Source organism: Maniola jurtina, chromosome 12 (genome assembly GCF_905333055.1).
Source record: "Maniola jurtina chromosome 12, ilManJurt1.1, whole genome shotgun sequence".
Taxonomy (NCBI): Eukaryota; Metazoa; Arthropoda; class Insecta; order Lepidoptera; family Nymphalidae; genus Maniola; species Maniola jurtina.
Window position 1 is genome coordinate 1,741,261 of NC_060040.1, and position 26,599 is coordinate 1,767,859.

A 26,599-nucleotide genomic window follows, 5' to 3' on the forward strand; every position below is an offset into this window, starting at 1 on the left:
GGTTACTATATGGCAACGTACCGGGACGCTAAATCACTTGGCGGCACGGTTTTGCCGGTAGAGTGGTAACTAGCCACGGCCGAAGTCTCTCGAATTTAGAAGTTTTAAATTGCCAAATTGCCCCTGCCGGGACTTGAGTCCGGGAGCCTTGTATAACCACATAGCTTTCAACATGACATCATTATATTGATCTGTTAACTAATCTGCCACTGTCGGACTCTTGTAGAGATTCAACAGTTTTATGCCCACGACTCCCTTAATGTCATCTGTTCAAATTTCGGAAAGTCTGTCGACTCTACAAAGTTCGGAGTATCGGCACATTCTTAACGCCAACTTCCAACGTTCCTTTGAGCTTTATTCATCTGAAGGTAATGTATTAAAGAACTTTGGAACTGAATATTTATTTATTTATTTAGATACAAGTTAGCCCTTGACTGCAATCTCACCTGGTGGTAAGTGATGATGCAGTCTAAGATGGAAACGGGCTAACAAGGAGGGAAATAGCTTTAAAATTAATGAAATTATTACTTCAAGCGTTTAACTAGCATTTGAGAAAATTTTTAAGCTGTTAGTCAACTATTGCAATGTTTAGGCTGTTATTTAGTTGTTGATTGAAGCCTATATTTGGGGTTACATTGGCTAAGTAGCCCCAGCTCTTATAGTCTTAAAATGTTACTTGAATGATTACGCAGAGATACATCAACCAAGGTATAAGTACCAAGTACCTCCTCAAATCTTCCCACCATCTCTCTGCCTATGAACGATTGACGATATAAATCAATATTGTGACGGCGGTTATGATTCATTGTCTGTCAGCGACGCCTTAATAGCGATCCGATTGAATGCTCTTACGGTTTTTGAAAAACTCCTTTATAAATCTTTTAGTCATGGCCAAGAATAATCGGGGAATAGCCTTGAGTGAGCGATAGGCGAGAAAAACCAGGAATATCTAGATTTTATAATATCTGGCTAGCAACTCGCAGTAATAATTTATAATCTAGAAAAACTTAGGATGGATATTGACAATTTATCACACGCTCGTCTGTGAATAAAAACTTCGGGAGAGAAGTTGCATTTGTATAAAAATACTCGAAAGTCTCAACCTACTAGGTATCCTGTAGGCAGCTGAAAGTAAAGCCGGTTGCTTCCACGCAACTTTGTCGCTATGGAATTAATCGATTGTATAAAATCTTAGACATAATAAGTGAAAATTTTTATAGGCGCGTTGAGTGATTATGAAATAGGTAAAAAAAAAACTTCAAGGACGCGTCACCGACATGCCTATCTTAATAGAGCTCGGAGTGCCAATAGGTAGATTTTAAAACTAATGTTAATTTGTTATTAAATTTTAATTTTTGATACAACAATTACCTATTGAATTAATAAATGATGAATGATGTAAATAAAATTAAAAATTCTTTCGAAACTGTATTATTAGGTACCTATCGGAAAGGATTTTTATATTTTAAGCATACGAAATAGTGGCATTACTAGTTTACGATTATTTCTGATAATATAAGTCGATTTTGATTAGGTAGATATATTATCCTCTTTTCTTATAAAGATTAATGATTTGTCTTACAAAGATTAAAACATTATCTTATTATATATCTTATTCAAGTAAGAACACACTAGTTGTTCATAAAATCGACTTTATTATAAAAACTTGGATTGCAGAACTTAGAACTCTGAATTCAAAATCGAAGAATGAGTGGCTTCGACTGCAACGATTTGATAAGTTGCTTCAGAAAAAGGACTTTTAAAAAGTTTTACTGTATTACTATACTTCAATATATACGTAACGTTATGTATGAAGGATTAAGTAACAATCGGCCATACATTTTTTTGTATTTTCATAATCGTATCCGTTATAAAAATTCAACAGTGTTTGATCATTTCGATGTCGCGAAATTTCGCCTTCCCATTCAACTGACAATGTTTTTACAAACAAACAAACGCACAAATCATGATTATCGCTGAACTGTGACAAATGATTGATCACTAGCGAATGCTATTACGAGGAACAAAGGTGAATAACAAATTTGCCAACCCAACAGCAACCTTAGCTCCCTGAAAATAAAACTGAATTTATCCCCCGAAATTCATCCTCATAGCGCCGTACAAAAAGATATGAAATATGAGTTAGGTGGTTCGTAAACGGCTGAAATGGCGTCTATGGAAAAAACTGGACCGAATTTGATGGTAATTGTACCAAATGACCATCAGATGTTCCGATAACACTTGATTCATATGTTACATTTCAAATTAATGGGTTTTCGTTAATGGTTTTTTGTGTGAAGTACCTACCTACTCGGAATCGAAAACCAGAAGCTCAAAAATCAAAATCTTTATTTATTTCATGTAAGAATGATGTAGGATAAGTACCTCGTATGATATGTCTGCATTCTTCACCTGCCGGTTCGGAAAGCAGATTCTAGTAAGACGAGCTGCGTAAAAAACTCAACAGTTCGTCGTTTTTAAATCGTAAATAGTTACAATATTTCAGTAATATAATTAATGCCAAAGATACAATATTCGATAAATAATAATAATATTATAATAACTATTTTTCCTACTGTTCGTGGACCGCGAAAAAATTGTGTGTCTTCAATGACCTAAAAGATGGAACGCAACGCAAGATAGTGAAGGGTTTTTTCCTGTCATTTTGAGGAGAGGTGTTGCTGCTTCCCTTGGATGATTATATCTATGTGTTCAGATACAAGTCTTGACAGTTGACTCACACACACATTTCCGATCACTGTATGCTCACACACACATGGCACAAATGAGTGAACCTATCGGCAGACCAAAATACTAAATATATCGCGACAAGACGACCCGTGCTATCTGCCATCCTGTGTGGTCCTATCCAAGCGCCACAAAAACCTATCGATTCGCTTTTTACAGACAAACAACTATCTATTTGCGGATGAAAAAACAAAAATTATCCTAAAATCAACCTAATGATTTACACAATAAAAGTTATTAGATAAAAGTTGAATGGTTTTGGTATAGTGGGATGGGGATGAAAAAAAATTATATAATTGCTATAGGCCCTGTCACAGGCCAACGATTTCGTTGCGACGGATATCTTAAATTAATTGTCGGTCAAATAAAGGGTTGTCGGTCAAATAAATCGGCGAACTTATGCGTTTCGGCGAAAAAAGACCTCCCCGGTGAATCTCCGTGGGGGTGATTGGTATGGGTATTCATTGCCAATTGTTTAATCGCTTTTGGTCTGATTTGTGATTTACTGTGTTAATGACCGGTAGGCTGGGAACTGGTGGACAGAAAGTAAACAGTTTATTGTAGTGTACTTACTGCTTATTTACTTGATGATAAGAAGTTGGCTTTCGTGAAATAAAGTACCTACTTGATGATAGGAAGAAGTTGGCTTATGTGCAATAAAAATGTCCTTTGAATTTTTTGAAACTTTTGAATTTTCATAAATTACTTACTAGGCGATGGCTGCGTTTTTGTCCGCGTGGATTTAGGTTAGAGGTAGGTGGGAACTCTTTGATTTTCCGGGATAAAAAGTAGCTTATGTCAGTACCAACCTATCCGGGAGGCAAACTATCTTCCATACCTTTCTTCAACATGATTAGAACAGATGGGTTTTTGAAAATCCCATGGGAACTCATTGATTCTCCGACGTGGATGTAAGCCAAGTCTGTACCAAGTTTCATCATTCGGTTAAACGGATGGGCCGTGAAAATATAGCAGATAGATATATAGATACACTTTCCCACTCATAATATTATACTAGACGATATCATCCACTTCGTCCACGTGGATATAGTTTTTTAATCCCACGGGAACTCTTTAATTAACCGGGATGAAAAGTAGTTTATTTGTTAAGTCAGGGTATAAGCTATCTTCATTCTAAATTTCAGCCAAATCTGATTTGTAGTTTTTGTGTGAAAAAAATGAAAACATACACACAGAACACACACACATACAAACTATCACCTTTATAATATTATCGTTATAGTATGGAATTGTATACTATAGAATAGAAATAGAGTAGAATATATTTAGTTTATTTCTATTCTATACATTTTTGTATGGCTTAAAGCACTCACACAGAAAATAATTCGCCAGCTTCTGGCCTACAGCTCGTGTGGAGCGTCTTTTTCAGCGGGTGCACGTTTTCAATAAAACACAAAGGCGTCGCAGCGTGAGATGAAAATTTACAAAAACTTCCCAAACTGTGTGGTACGTAAGTATGTTCCAGATTTACTCAAAAAGTGCGTAGCGGATGGTGTATGAATTTGGAATTTCCTTACATTAAAAAAAATAAAAGGTAGCCACAACGATATATTTATAAATCTAAACAACTAAGCAGTCGAATAATTTTGTTTTTTTTGCAATCGAAATTTGCAAGTATAGCTACGTTCCATATGCAAATCTTCTAATTATTGCTTATAGTGTTTCCCCATATTACAAGACTTTTTACATGACTGCCCGAAAAAAGGAGTTTTATGTTTTTAAGACTCACGAATGTAATGTTTTTTATTCTACCATAACTTCTAAATGCCTAAATAGAGTGAGATGTAATATGATGATCTTAAGATTCTTACATTATCCCCGAGTGACACTAGCTATAATTTTTTTGCAAAAAAAAATGTATTGCGCCATTTTAAAATGTGTTTTTTTTCTTTTTACTTTTTAGGTCATTTTTCGGTAAGGCAGTTGTTATTAATATTTTTTTTAATATTACGGCCTATCGTATTAAGTATTTAATAAAATAGTCCGTGCTTTATCCTCACTTACAAATAACCTAAAAAACATGAAAAATTTATGCACATCACTTTGAGTTGGTAGAAAAGCTTTCAACGGTAAAATAAACAGCAAAAAATGTAAGAAAATATTTTAGTTGGTTGTTTCTAAAGCATGTAGTGAATGTAAAAACAAGGGAAAATTCTCGTTTAATCAATCGGAGACATCTGCGTACCCTGCTGCGTGCACCAGGCCAGACCTCCTACGGGTCTCATTAAGTACGTGAAACTGTGTTTCTGCCATTTCATTAACTGGATAATAGTGTTTTTCTTACATAACACAGAGTAGAGTGATTAAATCGACAGTGGTACTTACTGATTCTGATGGCTACTAAATTTTGGAGTAGGTATACGCATCTTTTTCATAGCAATGTGATAAGAAAAGGACAGACAAACTTAAACTTAAAAATGTCAAACCTCGTGACTTTATTTGCCAGCCTTGAGCATAGTTCAGGGAGCAGCAATTCATAGAGCAGCACTAAAGATTCTTTAATTTAAAACTCATTTTCCGTCCTTTTTTGCTATATTAAAAAGAAAAAGATGCAGATGGTAGTCTAAATTTAGTTTAGAAAAACATTCGACCCCATTGATACTAATTTTATTTAAAAAAATTGGTTTTTTTTTCTTTATTCAACATTTTTAGCTGCTGTTATTTATATTGCAACATCTTTAACGCTAATTTACAATATTCTGATCTAATTTAACTTAACTTAAACCTAGCAAAGAATCCATAGATTTTGAGTTACAACGTAGACCTGCATACCAAATCTCGTTCAGTTTGAAATCGTGAATTCCCTTGGCATCCAAACTACGTTTGTATGTCTGGGCAATGCCCTATGGTTACTTCTTTTTTTTGATGATAAATTAAACAGACAAGCATTTGCTTTTTATACATATTTTGTAATCAAAAAGTGATTTTTACATTAAAACTGATCACCTAGCTAAGATATATATTTACGAACTTTCAGTTATGTGATTCTATTATGTTAAACAGTGTTTTAAAAGTGTGCAAAAAATTAAAAAATACTTCTGCACCTCAGGATTACACGAAAGAACGAAACATTCACAACCGATGTTGCTTCGAAATTCTGATCACATGTTTCAGACACTAAACAAGTCAGATTACAATGCATCGAATTACAAAAACGTGCTATTTACAATCAATAAAAACCAGTTAAGTGCGAGTCGGACTCGCACACGGAGAGTTCCGTAGTACAAGAAATAACACTTTTCGAAATTTTTATTTGGTAAGTAGGTATATTAATTGTTTTTATAGCGGCAATAGAAATACACATTCTGTGAAAATTTCAACTCTCCTCCTATTTTACGGTTCACGAGATACAGTCCCACACCGAGCCCACTGTGCACTCGTGACCTCAGGGACCGCGGGTCAATGACGGACAGCAAAAATTCAAAATTCAAAATTCAAAATATTTTTATTCAATTAGACTTTTACAAGTTCTTTTGAATCGTCAAAAGCATCTACCACTGGTTCGGAATGCCAGCACCATCTATGATGTTATTTAGTTAACACATTATTTCATCGTAACACTTTTTTTTTGTGATATAACCACAAAATGATGATTATCGGATTTTTTCCTTTGCTACAAGACCAATCTAGAAGATCTATGCAAATGTTCATGGGCGGTGGTAATCACTTAACAGCAGGTGACCCGATTGCTCATTTGCTCTCTATTTTTTATACAAAAATCCTACCTTTGATGATTCTAAGTCAACATACTCTATAGGTTTGATTCCCTTGTCTTGACAGACAAGATAGACAAACAGACAGACAGATAGACATACAGACAGAGACAACGAAGTGATCCTATAAGGACCCCTTTTCTCTTTTGAGGTACGGAGCCCTAAAAACGAGCCCCTACCTACCTATAATCAAAAAGTGCTATTAACAAGCTACCAGCATTCCAGGATATTCCGATGTTGGGAACATATCGTGAACACAAGTTTACCTGGATAGCAAAAAAGCTATATTTAGATCATGTTTCTAACACGAAGGAACATGAAACAAGACTTTTTCGGCTGTGTTGGACCTTGTCTCTTTATTCATGTATGATTTGGTGAAACTATTCTGTAAGCCATTCGTTAATATTTAATTCCATTAATAAGTGTTTGTAAGGCACACTACAATAGATCTTTATGTAATTCAGGTAGATATTCTTTTTAAATATCACCAAAATTATACATTTATTATTTGGACACTCTTATGAACTTTAATTATTATTTTATTTATAAGTAAATATTAACAGTTATTGAAGGCCAGTGGTCTATTATTTAGCAGCAATAGAAAGACGGCGGTCTATTTATTAATTAATTTAAGTAAAGTCTGATCATATTCAAATTATGCTCGATGGATAACTTACTTGATTTAAGACAGACTAAGCTGGCAGCCCACTGATTTCGGCTGCAATTTCCATCACATCAAGAAATGTTCGACAATATATCGAATGGTCTAAAAATATTCTTCTTTCCCAAATTATGCGCTTATCTTGGTCAGCCTTAGAGCATAGCTGCTACAATACGTCCGTCCTAAATGTCCTTTTTGTCCGTCCGTCCACAATACCAGTATTAATGTAGCGGCCGGATTCTCGACAAGAGATTCTGCCCCAAATTGCCTGTTTGTTACTTTTGAAAGAAACTGAGTTTTGAGGCCGAGATGTGTTTAATTTAAGAAAGGTTTCTTCGTAATGCGCTCCAAAAGCATAGTTTTCTTATAAATAAAATAGCGATCAAACGAACAGGCGGGTCACCTGGTGTTAAGTGATTACCGTCGCCGATAAACATTTGCAGCACCAGAGGCACTTTGGAAGAAGAGTTTGGAACTTATTTGAATACTAGCTTATGCCCAGATGCGACATCGTCCGTATGGACTACACAAATTTCAACCCCCTATTTTACCCCCTTAGGGGTTGAATTTTTAAAAATCCGTTCTTAGCAGATGGCCACGTCATAATAGCTATCTGCATGCCAAACAGCCCGATCCGTCCAGTAGTTTGAGCTGCACATTGATAGATCAATCAGTCAGTCAGTAAGCTTTTCCTTTTGTATATTCAGATTAACCAGTCAAACTCATTGAAATTTTGTAGATATGTTCAAAGAACTAATATCGGTGGTTTTCCAGATTTCTATAAAGTTACATGGTATCAAGAATTTACTTACAAATTTTTAAGCACTGCAATTTCAAAACTAGTTATTTTTACGGAAAACTGACAAACCACAGGCATAGATATTAGTTTTTAGATTGTGTCTACAAAGTTACTGATACTTACTGACTGATGTCGTACAGAAAATGTCGTAATATTGGAATCGCGGAAGTAATTTCCATTTTAATTGCTCTTAAAAGCGCTAAGCCTATTAACTGCTAGATCGATGAGATCGCCACGCCCGCGCGATCCGAGAATAGCGTTATGCATGAGGAAACCAACAGGTCTACCGTCGCAATTTGAAAGCTGACGTATAACGATTACAATCACCGTTGGTTGCTAACACTTTTCGCTATTGACCAAAATGCTGTAGGAATACAAAAAACCAATCACAACAAATGAGTTTACACCTACTTCATTTTTATTTTTATTCAGATACAAGTTAGCCCTTGACTGCAATCTCACCTGGTGGTAAGTGATGATGCAGTCTAAGATGGAAGTGGGCTAACCTGGAAGAGGTATGGCAGTTTTTATTAAACCCATACTCCTTTGGTTTCTAACTATAAATAGTATACCTAAATAATAGCAATAACAAAATTACAACTTTCATTTCTTTCACCAGATATTTTTTATAGATATTAACGAGCACCCATCATAAAAACGACTAACTTCGCTAAGTATAGTATTTATACCTAATCATCATTCACATAATAATATGTATTTTTTTTAATGAAAATATTACAATAAAACTTAAAGCTAGCATAATATTAGCATAGTATGTAATACATAATTATTACATACATTACTTTTAAATACCTATCCTTTACTCTTGCTTAACCTAAAAATAAGCCTCTGCTACCTGCCAAACGTATTTGTTTAAGATTACATAATACCACACTATTTTTAAAAAGAGTTTTGTATCCGGTTTTGCATAAAGCCGTCCAAATTATCACCCACACCCAAAGTTGAAAGGAAAAATAAAGGAACAACAGAAAATGATCACTGCTAAGTGTTATAAGAGTATAAAGGTAGCATTTTAATACATCTCCTTAATGACAGAGTAACTGTAACCGATGATGCTTCGATATAAATGAGGTGTTCGTTTTGTTTCAATATTTGTATGTTTTGTTTTGAGATAAGGCAATCTTTATAAAAAGAAAGCGATTGGATGCCTCAATTTGTAACGTAGAATTGGTTTATTTTTTGTTAAGTAATAAATAATAATGCGATGATGCATAAGGGGAGAAATAAGGGGTAGGTAAATAGTTTAAACGGATGGACCTTTAAGAATCCCGTGGGAACTCCTTGATTTTACAGGATAAAAGTAGCCTCTATATCTGTGCCCGGCACGTTAGCGAACTCTGTACCTACCAAATTTCATCAAAATCGGTTAAATTATTGGGCCGAGAAAAGCTAGCAGACAGACACACTTTCGCATTTATAATATTATGTACAACCTAATTAGTACCTTTCTTGTGTTAACTTAGCCATTTATTCTAAAACTAGCTGATGCCCGCAGCTTCGCCCGCGTGGATTGGTCAGATCTCCTGCAGCATCAGGATTGAGGAGTTGGACTCCAAATTTTTTATGAAACAATGTCACAAAGTTCCTCTATCGATTAAAAAAGAAATGACGCAAATCGGTTTAGAAATCTCGGAGATTTCGGTGTACATAGGTAGAAAAACACAACTTCCTTTTTGAAAGTCGGTTAAAAAAGTAGCCTATGTTACTCCCTGGTCAATTCTCTACTTGTCTGTGAAAACCCCGTCAAAATCGGTTCAGCCGTTCCCAAGATTAGCCTTTTCAAACAGACAGACAGACAGGCAGACAGACAGACAGACAGACAGACAGACAGACAGACAAAAATTTAAAAAACGTGTGATTCAGTAATAGTATCGTTCAAATAACCATACGAACTTAATATGCGGTAGTTATTTCGAAATTACAGACAGACACTCCAATTTTATTTATTAGTATAGATGAAGTCAAATTAAACAGGATTAAAAGTGGCTACAGATTTATAAGCGCCTTATAAGGAAGCGCAGAAAGTATTTAATCTCGCTGATGTATTCAAATACCAACTTTATTTTAATTGGTTTGAGTTTAAATTGGTTTGAATGACGCAACAAAGGTACCGTGTGCAAACCGCCAACACAGTTATGACAGGTTGATTATAATAATGTAGGCATTTGATAACTTTATGCTGTTGTTAGCTGATTTTTTTATCTTTTCTTATCTCTTAATCATCATCATCATCATGATCAACCCATCGCCGGCTCACTACTGAGCACGGGTCTCCTCTCAGAATGAAAAAGGCTCAGGGCTTAGGCCTTAGGGCGTTTGTACTCTCATTCGTATTCAATTCGTTTTCAAAAAATACGATTCGAAGTGGCCGTCATACAAAACGCACGTGCATATTCGTATGTTCGTATGTTATTCTCCGATATATTATCCATTCCATACTAATATTATAAATGCAAAAGTGTGTCTGTCTGTCTATCTGTCTGCTACCTTTTCACGGCCCAACAGTTTAACCGATTCTGACGGTACAGGGTTAGCTTATATCCCGGGGAAGGACATAGGCTACTTTTTGTCCCGCAAAATCAAAGAGTTCCCACGGGATTCCTAAAAACCCATCCGCTTAACCGATTTTTATGAAAATCGGTACCGAGGTAGCTTGCGTCCCTGTAATTGACATAGGCATTTTAGCCCGGAAAATCAAACAGTTCCCACGGGATCTTTAAAAACCTAAATCCACGCGGGCGAAGCTGCGGGCATCAGCTAGTATACATATAAATCTTTATGTAGAATCGATGGTTTGACGCACGAAATTAAAACCATCACCGCTAACAATGTCACCTATCAATTACATTACAGCTAATACAATAAACCATCGCATGCCGATACGACAGCTCACGCGACGTGACCGCCATCGCTAAACTATGCAAAAATACATTACTCACACCTATCAAGGACGAAACTCGCTGTGGCGCAAACAGACATACAACACAGTGACAATGACAATAGTATTTCGTAGAAATTACACAATGATAAGCTAGGTTTATTTAATCTGTTACAAAGAGACGGTACCCAAGCTACAATTTTTTGGTAGAATTTTCCTCCAATGGCCATAAAAAGCTGTGATAGCCTAGTGGTTAGAACGTCCGGCTCCTAATCGGAAGTCAGGGGTTCGATCCCGGGCACGCACCTCTAACTTTTCAGCTATGTGCGTTTTAAGCAATTAAACATCACTTGCTTTAACGGTGAAGGAAAACATCGTGAGGAAACCTGCATGCCTGAGAGTTCTCCATGTTCTCAAAGGTGTGTGAAGTCTGCCAATCCGCATTAGGCCAGCGTGGCAGATTTGGCCTAAACCCTTCTCACTCTGAAAAGAGACCAGTGCTCAGTAGTGAGCCGGCAATGGGTTTTGAATGGAATTTGGTTCTGTTGAAAAAACCGGTCAAGTGCGAGTCGGACTCAGACGGGGGGTTCCGTACCAACTACCATCGTACAAGAATTTCAAACCAGTATGATTAAAACTTATCATATCATATCCAACAGCTGTACAACACCAACTTGCCAACTTGATTTGATTTATTAAGATTAACACTAAGGGTGAGATATATAGAGCAAACTCTGACTTTGCTTAGACATAAGACAGAGTTAAAAGGAGACATAAGCATTTATGTCACATAAATCTGTCTTGTTTTAACTCAATCTTAAGTCTGAGCAAAGTCAAAGTGCTGCTATAGATCTCAGCCTAAATATTTGGCTCGGACACAATTTTTTTTTGTGATGTACCTAACCACAAATACATGAATTTCGGATTTTCCTACAGCCAGGTAGGTCAAACCAAGCCCCATCATAAGCAGCATCTAAAACTATGAGCAGCCGTTAATTCAAAGAAATAAAATGTACAAAAGAATTTTCACCTTAAGCGCAAAATGATAATGAATCATTATGTGTGATTTAAAGTTCATTAAAATTTCACCAGAGTCGCGAGTTAAGGGAAACACCACTTAAAAACCACTCCGCATAATTTATTACATGATTAAGTAATTATACGTTTTAATTCGCTCCCCTAAAATCAGCGAGGACTTTGGTAAGTATTATGACAATTATTGTTCGTTTATGTCATTTAATTACTAGGTGATACCCGCGACTTCGTCCACATGAATGTAGATTTTTAACCCATCTTTGATTTTCGGAGATAAAAAGTAGCCTATGTGTTAAATGAGACTATAAGCTATCTCCATTCCCAGCCAAATACGACTAGTAATTTTTGCGTGAAAGAGTAACACACAAACATACACACACACACACACAAGTGTGCAGTAGAGTCTAAAGTACCTTTATACATATTATGCAACACTGTAAACGGTTTATGGGTAATTTACTAAAGTGCAAAGATACCATCAGTAAATACACATGAAAAACAATTACCAATTACCATATGACGCCTATGCACCTACCTATACGACATTGTAAACAGTTTATACCATGGGTAAAGACACCATTGATAAAAACCACATGAAAAACAATTACCATATTTGACACAGAAAGTACAATTCCCCAAGACGGTTGCCTATTTTTACCGCTTGAGACATGCTTGTAACACGTACAATTTATCACTCCACAGAATTCCTTGCGTCCGAAAGGTTACGACAAAATGTCAGTTTCCACATTTGCATCGTTAAATTCCTTGTTAACTTAGCATTAAAGTGAAATTTCTGCACGCTCGCGTTATGTCGTACGACAAAAAGTTTCTTTGAACTCCTCTTAGTCTAGATTATAGAGTCGTCAACGGTACCATCTTTTTCTAGTCTTTCTTTTGGGGATTGGGCTGTGCAGGTCCTTAGGCTTCTAGTATGTCAAGTCGACTGTCTCTAATCTATTGTTATTATCGCCATCTTATATTTATTCATCCATACTTGAGGCCACTGCCAGGGTTAGATACGTAGGAGAACAAGAGTAACCAATATAGCTCAACGAGCAGCGAAGCTGAGGTGGCAATGGGCTTCTTCGTCGTGCCATCCGCTCGTTGCACCAGTGGCACGAAAAGGAATTGTCATTCGTGGTATCACTGAATGCAGATGATTGCACTATTTCATTTTCCCAGGGCACATAGTTTGAAAAATCGATAGACGCTGGGTACCAAGATGCTAGAATAGAGGAGTGTGGCCAAGAAGATGCCAATTTACTGTTGGTTCAGTTTGCAAATTAGCAAATAATAATAAAAAATATCATAATATTACGTTGATAAATTCACATACGTTAGAAGATAAGTTTAAATTACTAAGGTAGGTACTTGAGCCTACCTGACACATTTTTACCAGCCAATAAAAAAGTCTATAATAAAAAAGTTGTAGGTTAGCAAACCTATTTGAAACAAAAAGTCTCTAGGTTGAAACTACCTTTCCACCTGCCTAGCGAAGGATAAGCGAGTTCCTCAATTATTTCTTTAATTTCAATTCAAGCTTATTGAATCTTTATCCATTAGAGGTAATAGGAGCTAAGGGACATCGGCCATGACGACTTTTTGTAGTGATACAGCTGTGCGTATCTTGAGACGCATCGGTACTGTATTGCCACCTTTTTGGGGTTGTATTGCTGCAAAAAGTCGCAGTGGATAATGTGCCTATCCTCAGCGGCGTGCAAGTCATACAGGCACAGACGTGCTGCTTACGCTACTTGTAATAACTCAATACTAAGCGTGCCAGTAAATTGATTTCTACCTAAATGCTTACCCTTGCTTGAAACTATGTGCATGCCACTGCCTGTGCTTCTTCTTTTTGGGCTCTGTTTCTGTACGTTTTCCGTCTTGGACTAAACTATGGAAATTAAGGGATACATCACGGTTCTGACGTGTTCTGGAGTGGAGACAGCATGCTGGTAAGCGCAGTGTGGGACGACCTCCAGCCTGCTGGACCGATGACCTGATGAAGGTGGCAGGGAGCGGGTGGATGAGGAAGGTCCTCCGGACCGTGTTTGGTGGCGCGCTCTTGGAAAGGCCTATGTCCAGTAGTGGACGCGTACAGGGTGATGGAATGGAATGGAACACCACGGTTTCTCACACATATCCCTCGCTATGCATCTGTGTTGGAAAGGCTGCCTAAGTACATTTAATCGTCAATATTGGCGTCTCATTTTCACCAACAACAAATTCACATGCCCATCTCTTTCACACGTGGTACCGGTTCGCGGATGGATGCGTCGCACGCGCCCCCCATTTTCCTTTTTGGAAAAAGCGCTCGATACCGGAAACGCGCGTGACACGCTGGACACGAGCCATATTTGTGTGGCGATCCGTCGGTTATGGGCTGGCATCTGTAGTTACGTGTGGTACCGCTGAATAAGTAGGTATAGAAGTGGTAAGCTTGTCGCTAACTATGGCCCTCATAAAAAAGTCACTCAATGGGCTCAAAGGCACTCGATGGTGAGAGCTATGCTTGGATTTTCTATACGTGATCCGAAATCCGAAAATCTAGAGGTGCGTGCTCGGGATCTGACCCGCGAATAGGAAGGAGGCTGATGTCATAACCAGTTGGCTATCTCTACTCTCCGCCACTTATCCCACTATTGGGACCTTTTGGGACCTTAATGTTAGTCTCCGCTATACAGGTTTCTTTACGATGTTTTCTAGCCAATAATACGCGCACATAAGTCTGTAAAATAGATGTAAGTATTATAGATAATCGATACCATTTCTATTACAGTTGGTATTTCGAATTCTGTGGTTATGGGCTGGCATTTGTAATTATTGGTAGCAGGAAAAAGTGTGTGTCCAGCTGCAACAAGCGATCCCATCGGAAGAAAAGCTGATAATGATCGTTTGATGATCAGATACTTTTATGGACTGATAAGCAAGATAACGTTTAAGAACTAGGACCTGACTAACTACTGTGCCTAGGCCTACTCTATTAAAAAAAAAGCGGTCAAGTGTGAGTCGAACTCGCATACGAAGCGTTCCATACCTTCGTACAAAAATAACACTTTTTATTTTTTTTGTGATGCACACCTACCTATTTATTCTATAAGACATTGATTACTACCTGCCTTTCTAGATCAACGAGAAGTGCCCTATAGGTTTTATTTCCCTTGACGGGTATTGACAGACACGACACACAGGCAACCAGGGTTTAGGTCATAGTCCGCTAAGCTGACCAAGTGCGGACCAGCAGACAGAATTCTTTGAGAACATATGGAAAACTCCCAGGCATGCAGGTTTCCTCACGATATTTTCATGCCATGTTTTACATGCCAGCTTGGCGTGATACAGCTGGACCAGTATTTGTATAATTACACCTATAAGATGACCTGTATCAAAAAATGAACAAGTGTAAATTAAAAATTTATAACACCCCCTACAAGTGAAGGTTACAGTACCTAACTAGAAAAGAGCTGATAACTTTCAAACGGCTGAACCGATTTTCTTGGATTATAGCTAAGAACACTCTCGATCAAGCCACCCTTCAAACAAAAAAAAACTAAATCAAAATCGGTTCATTAGTTTAGGAGCTACAATGCCACAGACTAATACACAGATACACACGTCAAACTTATAACACCCCTCTTTTTGGGTCGGGGGTTAAGAGGGCTCTCTCCGTCACTCGTTTCCACTCGTTTCATACAATCGTAGTTCCAATTTCATTTGAATACTAAGCAACCTAAGTCCATGAAATTTTGCAGACATATTCTAGGAACTAATATCTATGTCTGTGGTTTTCCAGATTTCTGTTAAAATATTCGGTTTCAAAGTTACGCGGTCTTAAAATTTTCATACAAATCTTTGAGCCCCTGTAATTTTAAAACTACATATTTTTAGAAAAATCTAAAACACCACAGACACAGATATTAGTTTCTAGAATATGTCTGCAAAATTTCATGGACTTTGGTTGCTTAATATTCAAATGAAATTGGAACTACGATTGTATGAAACGAGTGGAAACGAGTGACGGAGAGAGCCCTGTTAATAAATTGAATTGAATTGAATTGAATTGACGTCCCGAATAGTCTAATTAAACTAAACCTTCAGGTCATTACCCCACTATGTTGCTATCAATATGTTAATATGGTCAAATTTTTTTAAAGTAGAAAATGAACAATGTAAGGATCAATATTCGATACAATGTTTCCCAGTTTCCGTTGGGACCGGAAGTCACGTCACGCCGATAATCGCCCGCCAAAAATCACCTTTAAAGTTCAATCACATTTGATACAGGCATTATGCGAATGTACTTTTGAATACAACCTTTTTTAACCCCCGACCCAAAAAGAGGGGTGTTATAAGTTTGACGTGTGTATCTGTGTATCTGTCTGTGGCATTGTAGCTCTTAAACTAATGAACCGATTTTAATTTAGTTTTTTTTGTTTGAAATTTGGCTTGATCGAGAGTGTTCTTAGCTATAATCCAAGAAAATTGGTTCAGCCGTTTGAAAGTTATCAGCATCCGAGAGTTTATCTGTCTGTTTGTAACCTTTTCACAGTCCATCTATTCAAACGAATGTGACGATACAGATTGCATATTAATTTCGGCCTATAACGGTTAGGATCAAACCAATCCAACAAAATTGACTTAAAATGCTTAACGATTCAACAGCAATGCAATTAAGCTCATTTTCAATTGACTATTAACACCAAATTTAGACTGAAATGTATTAAAATACACATTTGGATGTGCTTTATTGTGGACCCTAATGACGTCCATTTGTATTGTTACGGTAGCGTTTAAATGGTTTAACCTCATAAATATTGAAGAAGCGATTTTAAATTAGAAACTGAATCCGTTTTAAGGCATGTTTTACACTAAATCGCAAAGCGATACATGACTTTACTTAGACCTTTTTTATTATTCCAGAAAGAAGTTACCACCCAAGGAGGAATAGGAAGAAAAAACCCCTAATTAATTTCTGCGCGGCATCGTACAGGAACGCTAAATCACTCGCTTATAATGCTCGCTTCTCATTAGCTAGGTACGAGCCCTTATTTTCGCCATGTTATGTTACCATGACGTCATCGGCGCCCGCGCATCCTACAGACTCATTTAGAGGCTCGTAAATGCTAATGATTTACACATTTGACGCTCAAGATTTGTACATCGGCTCCTATACTGAGCAAACTGGGGCGGATTTCTTAGCGAGAAATCATTACTTTAATGATGTTGAGATTAGTTTTCTAGTAAATATGATGTCAAAGAGTTAGTTTTGTAAGTTGATATCAATGTAATATGTAATCAGTTAATCGTAATCATTTATATCATGAACTAGTAATTAACCCTAATTAAAAACATGATTTTAAGGGCCGATTTTTCAATCGTCAAATAACCTTTAACTGAGGAAAATATTTGACGTTATAGATTTCCTACAGAAAAAATGCCAAAACTTCAAAATTTTTCAGATTAAAGATTTTTGACGATTCAAAAATCAGCCCTAAAAAGGCGAGACTTACTGACGGACAGCTCAAATCGTTGGATAAATGAAAATTAGCATGTATGATATGTGAGGTTTCTTTATAACATCTCATCAAAGATTTTTTTTAAATTACACCCCAGCGCAGACGGAAAGAGCTAGGTTCTACAATTAAAGTATATCTTGAACTAACTAATCCCAATCAGCAACCACAAAGCTTTTTAGCATTCTGCTTTCCAATACGAAGTTGAGCACAAGTAAAATATTAAAAAATCCCTTTTTAACCCCCGACCCAAAAAGAGGGGTGTTGTAAGTTTGACGTGTGTATCTGTGTATCTGTCTGTGGCATCGTAGCTCCTAAACTAATGAACCGATTTTAATTTAGTTTTTTTTTTGTTTGCAAGGTGGCTTGATCGAGAGTGTTCTTAGCTATAATCCAAGAAAATCGGTTCAGCCCTTTTCTAGTTAATAGTTCTAGAAAAGTTATCAGCTCTTTTCTCGTTCTTACTATAACCTTCACTTGTCGAGGGTGTTATAAATTTTTATTTTACACTTGTTAAACTTTATGATGCACTTTTCTCTTCCGGGTCACGTCCATACATCATTAGGAAGCTAGACAAGCGCTTGTCAAAGTTAAATGGGTGTCGATGAACCGTCAAAGTGAAATATCCTGCGAATGTGACGAAAATAGATATGACGAAAAAAATCAAATGCACAATGGACACTTCCGTGCAGACGGCCCTTCCGGCCCGAATGCGGTCATTGACATGGGATGGGAAAAATCTAAATGCAAGGTATACACCGAATTACGATTTAACGACGATGTTGTACGGTAGAGGGACCACGATACGATTCTTAGTTCGGACAAATCTCAGGATTGTGTCGGAAAAGCGCAGAACAAAGCAGATTTTTTTAAGCAATACGCACTAAAATCTTCTAAGAATAAAAAGGCATAAAAATTGTAACTAAAACATTCATCACCAGTGGAATAACTAAAGTTTGAAATCATTCGTTTAAGAAGAAAGGCAACAAGTATAAATAAAAAATTTAAAACACCCCCGACAAGTGAAGGTTACAGTAACTAGAAAAGAGCTGATAACATTTAAACGGCTGAACTGATTTTCTTGGATTATAGCTTTCAAACAAAAAAAAACTAAATTAAAATCGGTTCAATAGTTTAGGAGCTACGATGCCACAGACAGATACACAAATACACAGATACACACGTCAAACTTATAACACCCCTTTTTTTGGGTCGGGGGTTAAAAATAAGACACTTGAAAAGTGGAGAAACTAAGTCGGTTTTGATCTAAAACTGACAATAAATAAATAAAAAAATCAACTCAGTTTTAAACTATCGCAAGTTTTATAATAAAATCAGTAAATAGCGTAATACTGGCTCTATTTTCGCACTAAAAACCTGGTTTTTTTTTTTAAATTAACTATTTGAATTTCCGAATTATTTGACGACCAACTAACGGAAAAAAATTTAAAGGACCTTTTTGAAATCTTTTGAAGAACGTTCTGAGTTTCAAGGATACTGTTATAATGGGAACGGTCCAACTTTTGCCTGCAACATGGTCACCCCAGCTACCGAATATAGGCGGAAATGAATCGGACGTGCGGCGCTCCTGTACGCGTCCCGCACTCTGTTTTGACATGGACATTGTCAGCTCCCGTCACAGGCCCTATCCCATCCGCCAATCTATCATTTCGGAATGATAACATCGAAATTAGCATGCGGACTTGAGTTTAATGATCTTCTTAACATACTTAAAAATAAAAAATAAAATAAAAAAATACTTTTACATACTTAACATTCTTAACATCTTCTAGTAAAAGTTATAAGTATTTTAGATAACTCCAACATCAAAGGTCTGAAAATTTCATACGATATGAATTCGCACATTTTACCTCAAACGGCCTTCTAAACGTCTAAAGTTTGTTGCACCGAGTTGCAATTTAAATACAATGATGTCAAACTTCCCTAGCAACCGTTGGTTCCTCCCGAATAGTTGATGTCATATCATGGACATCTATACTCCATACTTAATACTATAAATGCGAAAATGTGTCTGTCTGTTTGTCTGTCTGCTACTTCGCTCGCTGGACCGATTTTAATGAAATTTGAAAAAAATACAAACAGTCAAAGGCTACTTTTTATCCCGGAAAATCAAAGAGTTCCCAAGGGATTCTTAAGGATATATCCGTTTAACCGATACATACGAGTATGTTTGGTACAGAGGTAGTTTGCGTCCCGGAAATTGACATAGGCAACTTTTTATCCCGGAAAAGCAAAGAGTTCCCACGGCATCATCTACTTAGTACGATATAAATTCGCACATCTAAAGTTTGTCGCACCGAGTTGCAATTTAAATACAATGATGTCAAACTTCCCTAGCAACTGTCGGTTCCTCCCGAATTGTTGATGTCATAGCACGGACATTACAAAATAAATTATCAAGTGAATATATTTCACGTCACGTCATCGTGGAGTCCCCGTCACGTTGCAGGACGGCCTAATTGCCACGGTGCATGATGCATGGCTAATGCATGCGTCTAAATTCTAAGGTTCTTTTTTTGGCGCCTATTAAGTCGTTTGAACTTAGGAAGTGATTGTAAAAGAAATTGAACGGGACGTGATTAGCAGACCAATCAGATTATTGGAGTAAATTACAGTAACAAATAAATAGTCAAGGAACCAAAAGCTTAATTTGCTATTAATATTCCGTTGAAACAGACAAATCAATGAGAGCCTCGATAGCTCAACGGTTGAGGAGCGGCCTGAATTCTGAAAGGTCGGCGGTTCAAACCCCACCCATTGCACTATTGTCGTACCCACTCCTAGTAAAAAAAATCCGTAAGATGCAAGATATATGCACAATCCGCCCTCCCACTACTAAATACAACTAAATACACAGTCGCTATATTAAATTTTTTCATAAATATAGGTATCCTGTGTTACTCGGGATGATGTAAAAAATCTAATGATATCCCATACATCCAAATTTGTTCAGACATTTAGAACTTATGGTGGAATAAAGAAACTCAAATACATGAAAATAATATTATACTAAGTACAGAGCAAGGATATAATATTACTCCTTGTGCTTATTAGACTGCTTTTTTGGGCAAATAATATGTATGTAATAATCGGGTAAAAAGACGTTCTCAATTCGGAGCTTTTTTTAATTGTACTAACCGGGTTAACCTGGAAGGGGTTTGGCAGTTTGGTTTCTATATGGAACGCCAAACCGCTTGGCGGCACTGCTTTTGCTGGTAAGGTGGTAACTAGCCACGGCCGAAGGCTCCAACCAGGCCAGACCAGAGAAAATTTAGAAATTATAAAATTCCAAATTGCCCCTGCCGTCTAATAAGACCACAGCGCTCACCATAACGCCAGGGATGTCGGTCAAATAGAAAGGAAAGAGATAAAATCTAGTCAAAAAATTCCCTATAACTGGCCTTGACTATCGCCTGTCTAGACAACACCAGTATAATGTTACTTATATTCTGCATTAGCATCTCCTGGAACAGCTTTGAGGTACCGACGTACTCAAGTCACGTTCGATCGTCAAATGGTCAAATTGCGATGATTTTCACGTCGTTTGTTATGTAATCGGTACACGACTGTTGATTAGATAAACTATCGTGATATTAGTTTATTTTTTTATTCACTATAGATAAGCGCTTGACCACAATCACACCTGATGGAAAGTGATGATGTGGTCTAAGATGGGACGCGTTTACCTAGAAGGTGCCTATTCACTCTTGTTTTAAAGATTCTTACAATCAAACCTTATCTTATTTTTACAATCAAAATGCATGGAAGCATCACATCTTTTTTTTTAATTCGTAGACTAGCGCTTGACTGCAATCACACCTGCTGGCAAGTGATGGTGCAGTCTGAGATGAAACGTGCTTGCCTAGATGATGCCCATTTACTTTTGACTTGAAGGTACAGATATTACAATGAATAATTTTTTTTACACAATTATGACTGACTGCGTGGGCTGATCATTCTGCAGAAGGAGGTTAGGCTTATCAGATCCCAGTGATCCTATAAGGGTTCCTTTTTTTGTGAAGATACTGGACCCTAAGAACAAATGATAATAATAATTATATTATTATGATGATAATTATCACGACATAACTAACGTATAAGTCTATCTCGCTTCATAATAAGCACATTTCGAAACAGTAGCAACGCCAAGTATGGACATCGGTCGTGTTATTTAAATTTGGACAAAAAGCACTTGTATTGTAGTTTGTCCCGTTTCGGCGGCCGCTTAGAAAACTTAATGTCCTAAAATGGGTCCTGAGTCAGCCGCCTACGCGTGATTTTTACACTTGATCAAGTTTTCAGTGGGAGATAAGTTTATTTGTAAGCTTCCTGATATTACACAAGGAACTACAAAGCTTATAGGGTAGCCAGACCAATAGAAGAACGAATGAGCGGAATTCAACTTGCAAGTATGTAATAATTTTTCTCAACTCTCATATGAACTTAATCCTTAGACACACTGCAATTCATAGTCAAGATAGGGCCTGAGTTTATTGTGGGCTCTTCTCAGACCTGGGCGCATTTGGAACCCTCGTAGCTTTAGCTTTAGTTAATTAATGATCACCACTATATTATCATCTTAGAAATCTATCACTTCAGACGATCAAAAGGCGTACAATAGTAGGTACCTACTCTGAATAAATGATTTTGATTTCTGTTTTTGGGGCTTCTTAGGGGACCATTCAGACGACATTTAATTATTGTCATATGTTAATCTCAATGCATTGCATAAAGGATGTTATCTGAATGGTCCCCTAAAGAAGCACCTATCTTGACTATGAATACCAGTGCTAATGTTTTACGTTACATCATTAAGTGGATATGTACCTACTTAACTGATTTTTAATAACCACATTTCGAAAGCTTCTAACGCTTTTATACCTTTATATGTGTAGATAGTTTTGTATATAAACATAGGTAGAAAGGGGTTACTTAATTTATTGCAACACGTCTCAAGAGATAGGGAAATGGATTGTTACGTAGGACCACCCACGGTAGCGGTAGGCCGGCACTAGGAAGTCCGGGCGGCACTATAAAGGGGACCTGGAGCACAATGCACTTAGTTCCTACCTCTGAGCCGCCGCTATCTGCACGCGATACGTTTGCTTTATTAGCAATATTTCGCGCATTCATAATAATACCATAGAGTAAGGATACTATTATAGAGTAAGGATAGAGGTTCGACGAAGCCAACAATTCAAAGACAGAGAAATCGTGTGGTAAGAGCGGGATGAAGAAGCGTCCCAAACAACTGACCTAGGACCTAGGACCCATAGGAAGTTAAGGTCCTATGTTGAAAAACCCATACTTTTGCATAGCTCCGAAGTTAAGAGATACGTGCCCGGGATCGAAGTTCGAACCCTGAGCCGCCTGAACAACATGCCGACGTCCTAACCATTATGATCGCTTCAACGCTTCAAACACTTTCTTTAACGTGAAGGAAAACTCGCTAAACTGGGTGGGTGGATGAGCAAAGGCGAGGACTGTGTGTTGGGTGCTCTGGAAAGGCCTATATCCAGCAGTAGACGCAAATAGGCTATTGATCGAAGGAAAATTTTTATGCCTGAGTGTACTCCACATTGTTTCAAAAATGTATGATGTCTGGATTGATGATGATGATGAAAATAATCGTAATCATGAGAAGGTTTAACTTGCCATACCCCTTCCAGGTTAGCCCGCTTCCATCTTAAACTGAATCATCACTTACCACCAGGTGATATTACAGTCAAGGGCTAACTTGTACCTATCTGGATAAAAAAAGTTACACTCAGGTGTGCTGCTCTTTTACTATTGGGCTATCGAGGATTCAAAACACTTACCCTTACTATTACACATATCCTTGAGAAAATTGTGGAGAACTTTCACAGGCATGCAGATTTCCTCAAGATACCCACTCCCCCCTCTTAACATAGGGCCTAGAGGTTAAGAGGGGGGAAGAGGTTAGGGGCATCTTATAGCTCTCTGATAGCCTAAAGTCTAGGCTATCACTGCTTCTTCAAAAATATTACCGAGTAGATAATATGATATCCGAACATTCGTTCGGTCACGTCTTCCATGACGGGTGTCGTATCAAATGACAGCCATGTTTGGATGGACGCGATCCCATTTAATTATATCGATTGTCTCACCAATATGGTATGCTGATATTGCATTTGAAAACAGTTTTTGTAGATTTCAAATTACAAAGTATCGAATTATGTAATACTAGACTATGCTCGCGACTTCATCTGCATGGACTCCACCAATTTCAAACCCCTATTTTACACTCTTAGGGGTTGAATTTTCAAAAATCCTTTCTTAGTGGATGTCTATGTCATAATAGCTATCTGCAAGCCAAATTTTAGCCTCAACCGTCTAGCAGTTTGAGCCGTGGATAGATCAATTAGCCAGCAAGTCTTTAATTTCCGAAATCGAATCTTTTACTCCTAGACTGCTTGTAGATTAGGAAAGAAAATATTGTTATGTATCCATAATTCATAATAAGAAGTATGCCATGAATTACGATTAAAAGTCTACTTTAAGAAGTTTAAAACACTGCAAAAATTATGTAAAAGTATTATTGAAATGATTAAAGTTACAAGGGTAAATAAAAAATTTATAACACCCCCGACAAGTGAAGGTTATAGTGCCTAACTAGAAAAGAGCTGATAACTTTCAAACGGCTGAACCGATTTTCTTGGATTATAGGTTCACTCTCGATCAAACCACCTTTCAAACAAAAAAACCTAAATTAAAATCGGTTCATTAGTTTAGGAGCTACGATGCCACAGACAGATACACAGATAAGCAGATACACACGTCAAACTTATAACACTAAACTTATAAAAGCCTCGATAGCTCAACGGTAGAGGAGCGGACTGAATTCCAAAAGATCGAGACGGTTCAAACCCCACCCGTTGCACTATTGTCGTACCCGCTCCTAGCACAAGCTTTACGCGTAATTGGAGGGGAAGGGAGTATTAGTCATGATTAGCAATGGCTAATATTCTTTAAAAAAAAGTTTTCAGTTCGTGCTAGCCTCCTAGTCTCGATCAAAATAGTATCGCTTGCAACCAAAGCTGTGATTCGGAGGTGGCATGTCAGTAAGATACTCGTAGTATTACGCATAAACGAAAGGCTCGGTACCCCACTACGGCCCCCCACTAAGCCCGATTTCCCACTTTCCCGGAGCGCAGTGAAGTTGGCCGCAAGTGGGCGGTCCGCGGGGCGGGGCGGGGTGTGTCGATCGCACGTCACTCGCGCGCTTTCCCGCGGTAACTTGCGATGTGCGATTTGAAAATAGAACCTCCGCTTCTTGTTATTACGAGGCCGTACTTCGCGGTATACAATACAGATAAAATATTTCACGCGTTGACGTGTGGTTTGAAAATGGAAGCTTTTGTATGTGGCCAGTTAGGTCGTGGGTTTTATTTATTTGTACAACCTTTTTGGTTTGAATAGTTTAGGCCGTCTCTAAAATTGAACTTTTGTTTTTTTTTTTTGGGAATATTTAAAATGTTACAAGTAAATGTTGTTTAGGAAAATAGAGTTTTTAAATAGAACATTTATTTAAAGAAAGTTTACAAGTTACTTAAGTATCTGAAAGTTTTTCTCTGGCTTTAATTTTTTTTAATTTTTTCTGTGAAACTTTATTTAACTTTCAATAACCTAATTTTATAAGTTGACTTTTCGTTTAATAAAAAGGAAAGGATTTACTTACAACAAAATAGATACAGCTGGTCTTCAACTTCAAGATAAACAATGTCGAGATATTTGTTATGAAATTTAAATATTTGATTTTTTATATCTCTCCCAATGTTCTCCCAATTACCTTCTTCGGTTCTCAGACTATTGTCACGTATTTTTTTCTGAATATGACTCAATTTCGTTTCACAAGACTGGTAATTGGCCAGTTTTTTGTTCGTTTTCTGCCAGCCAATCACAGGAGTGAGTTGAAACGCATCTAGCAGTATAATAAAGCGACTGACCTTTAGCTGCACTATTTGTCGCCACTCATGCCTTATTCATGATCTGCATTTTGCGTAAAGTGCGTACCTATGTTGTAGGGAAATTGGGAAATCAGACATTATATTAAACGCCCAATGTAAACAGGGTTTCAACTGATATTAGGATGATAAGAATCTTACAATATTACAAAATATTTTTTCAATTAAATTGCACACTTTGCTTAAACTAAAGACAGATTTAGTCTCTGTCTCGTTTTAAGTAGGTACTCCAAGTCTAAATAAAGTTATACTATGTTCTATAGATTTAAGCCAAAGTTTATAGTTCAATAATCATTACTATACAGCCAACAATTGATTCTATGATTTGATAATTGTTACATAGTTACCTACGTAAACGTAAAGATCTCGAAACGTCAAAATCCTTTCTTAGTGTGGGTTTGCGTTAAAAAAACTATACTCATGCTAAATTTAAATCTTAGTAGTTGGTTTTTTCTTTTATACCTATAGGTACATAGGCCGAAACAGAAAGTTGTTTGTACTTATGATTTTGCTAAATTTCTAGACATATAATCAAAACACTGAATTCACATTTACCCGCCACACGTTTATTGTTAAAATAAATTGCGTTGTCAAAGAATTCGAACGACTATCGATCTTAGTGGCTGAACATAGCAATTTATCGACAGTTTTTAGGTTCGGCTGAAAAACCGATTGTATGGTTCTAGAGCAAGATTATGCAGTAGTGATGTTCTACTTGGTATTATATATACTATTTATCCTTTTTGAACGTCGATTATATAATATTAAGTATATACCTAGTAATATAATATTATTAAGAGATTAATAAGAAGATTAATTAAAAAGATATTTGCGAATTTTTAAAACTGTGGAAAAAATTGACAGTCAGTTTGGACTGTAGACTGAAATGAAACTTCTATCGAAACATACTGGACACTTCCCTTAAAAATTGAAACATAGTAGTTTGTGGGGCCAAATAGAAGCTAATAAAATTATCATGTTTAAACCGTAATTGTGTATTATTTTTTCCGTATTAAAGTTCTATTTCCTAAATAAAACTATTGGCTCATAAAAGGTATATAAACATATTCAAAAATTATCTTTTTCTGGTTCTTTTTCAAAACTCACTCTCACGGCTCGTAAATAATAGGAAATAATTTCAGCTGTGTATCACACTTTTCCTTATTTATTGTTACCACAATTCGATAAAAAAGTGAATCGATTC

The 26,599-nt window shown here is 36.9% G+C and overlaps 1 protein-coding gene and 2 long non-coding RNA genes across 5 annotated transcripts in view; 1 reads left to right on the plus strand and 2 right to left on the minus strand.

Moving 5' to 3' along the window:
• LOC123870438 lies at positions 1-20,664 on the plus strand. The gene is made up of 2 exons (XR_006797079.1): positions 1-62; positions 20,631-20,664. It is a non-coding gene; the product is annotated as an uncharacterized LOC123870438 (long non-coding RNA).
• The window catches only part of LOC123870431 (serum response factor homolog), a 315,743-nt gene that overhangs the window by 47,758 nt on the left and 241,386 nt on the right, over positions 1-26,599 (minus strand). The window lies entirely within an intron of this gene.
• The window catches only part of LOC123870433, a 15,868-nt gene continuing 7,998 nt past the window's right edge, over positions 18,730-26,599 (minus strand). The window contains exons 3-4 of the long non-coding RNA XR_006797076.1: positions 23,301-23,303; positions 18,730-18,741 (exon numbers count right to left, since the gene is read on the minus strand). This is a non-coding gene — a long non-coding RNA (uncharacterized LOC123870433). The remainder of the gene's footprint in view (positions 18,742-23,300; positions 23,304-26,599) is intronic.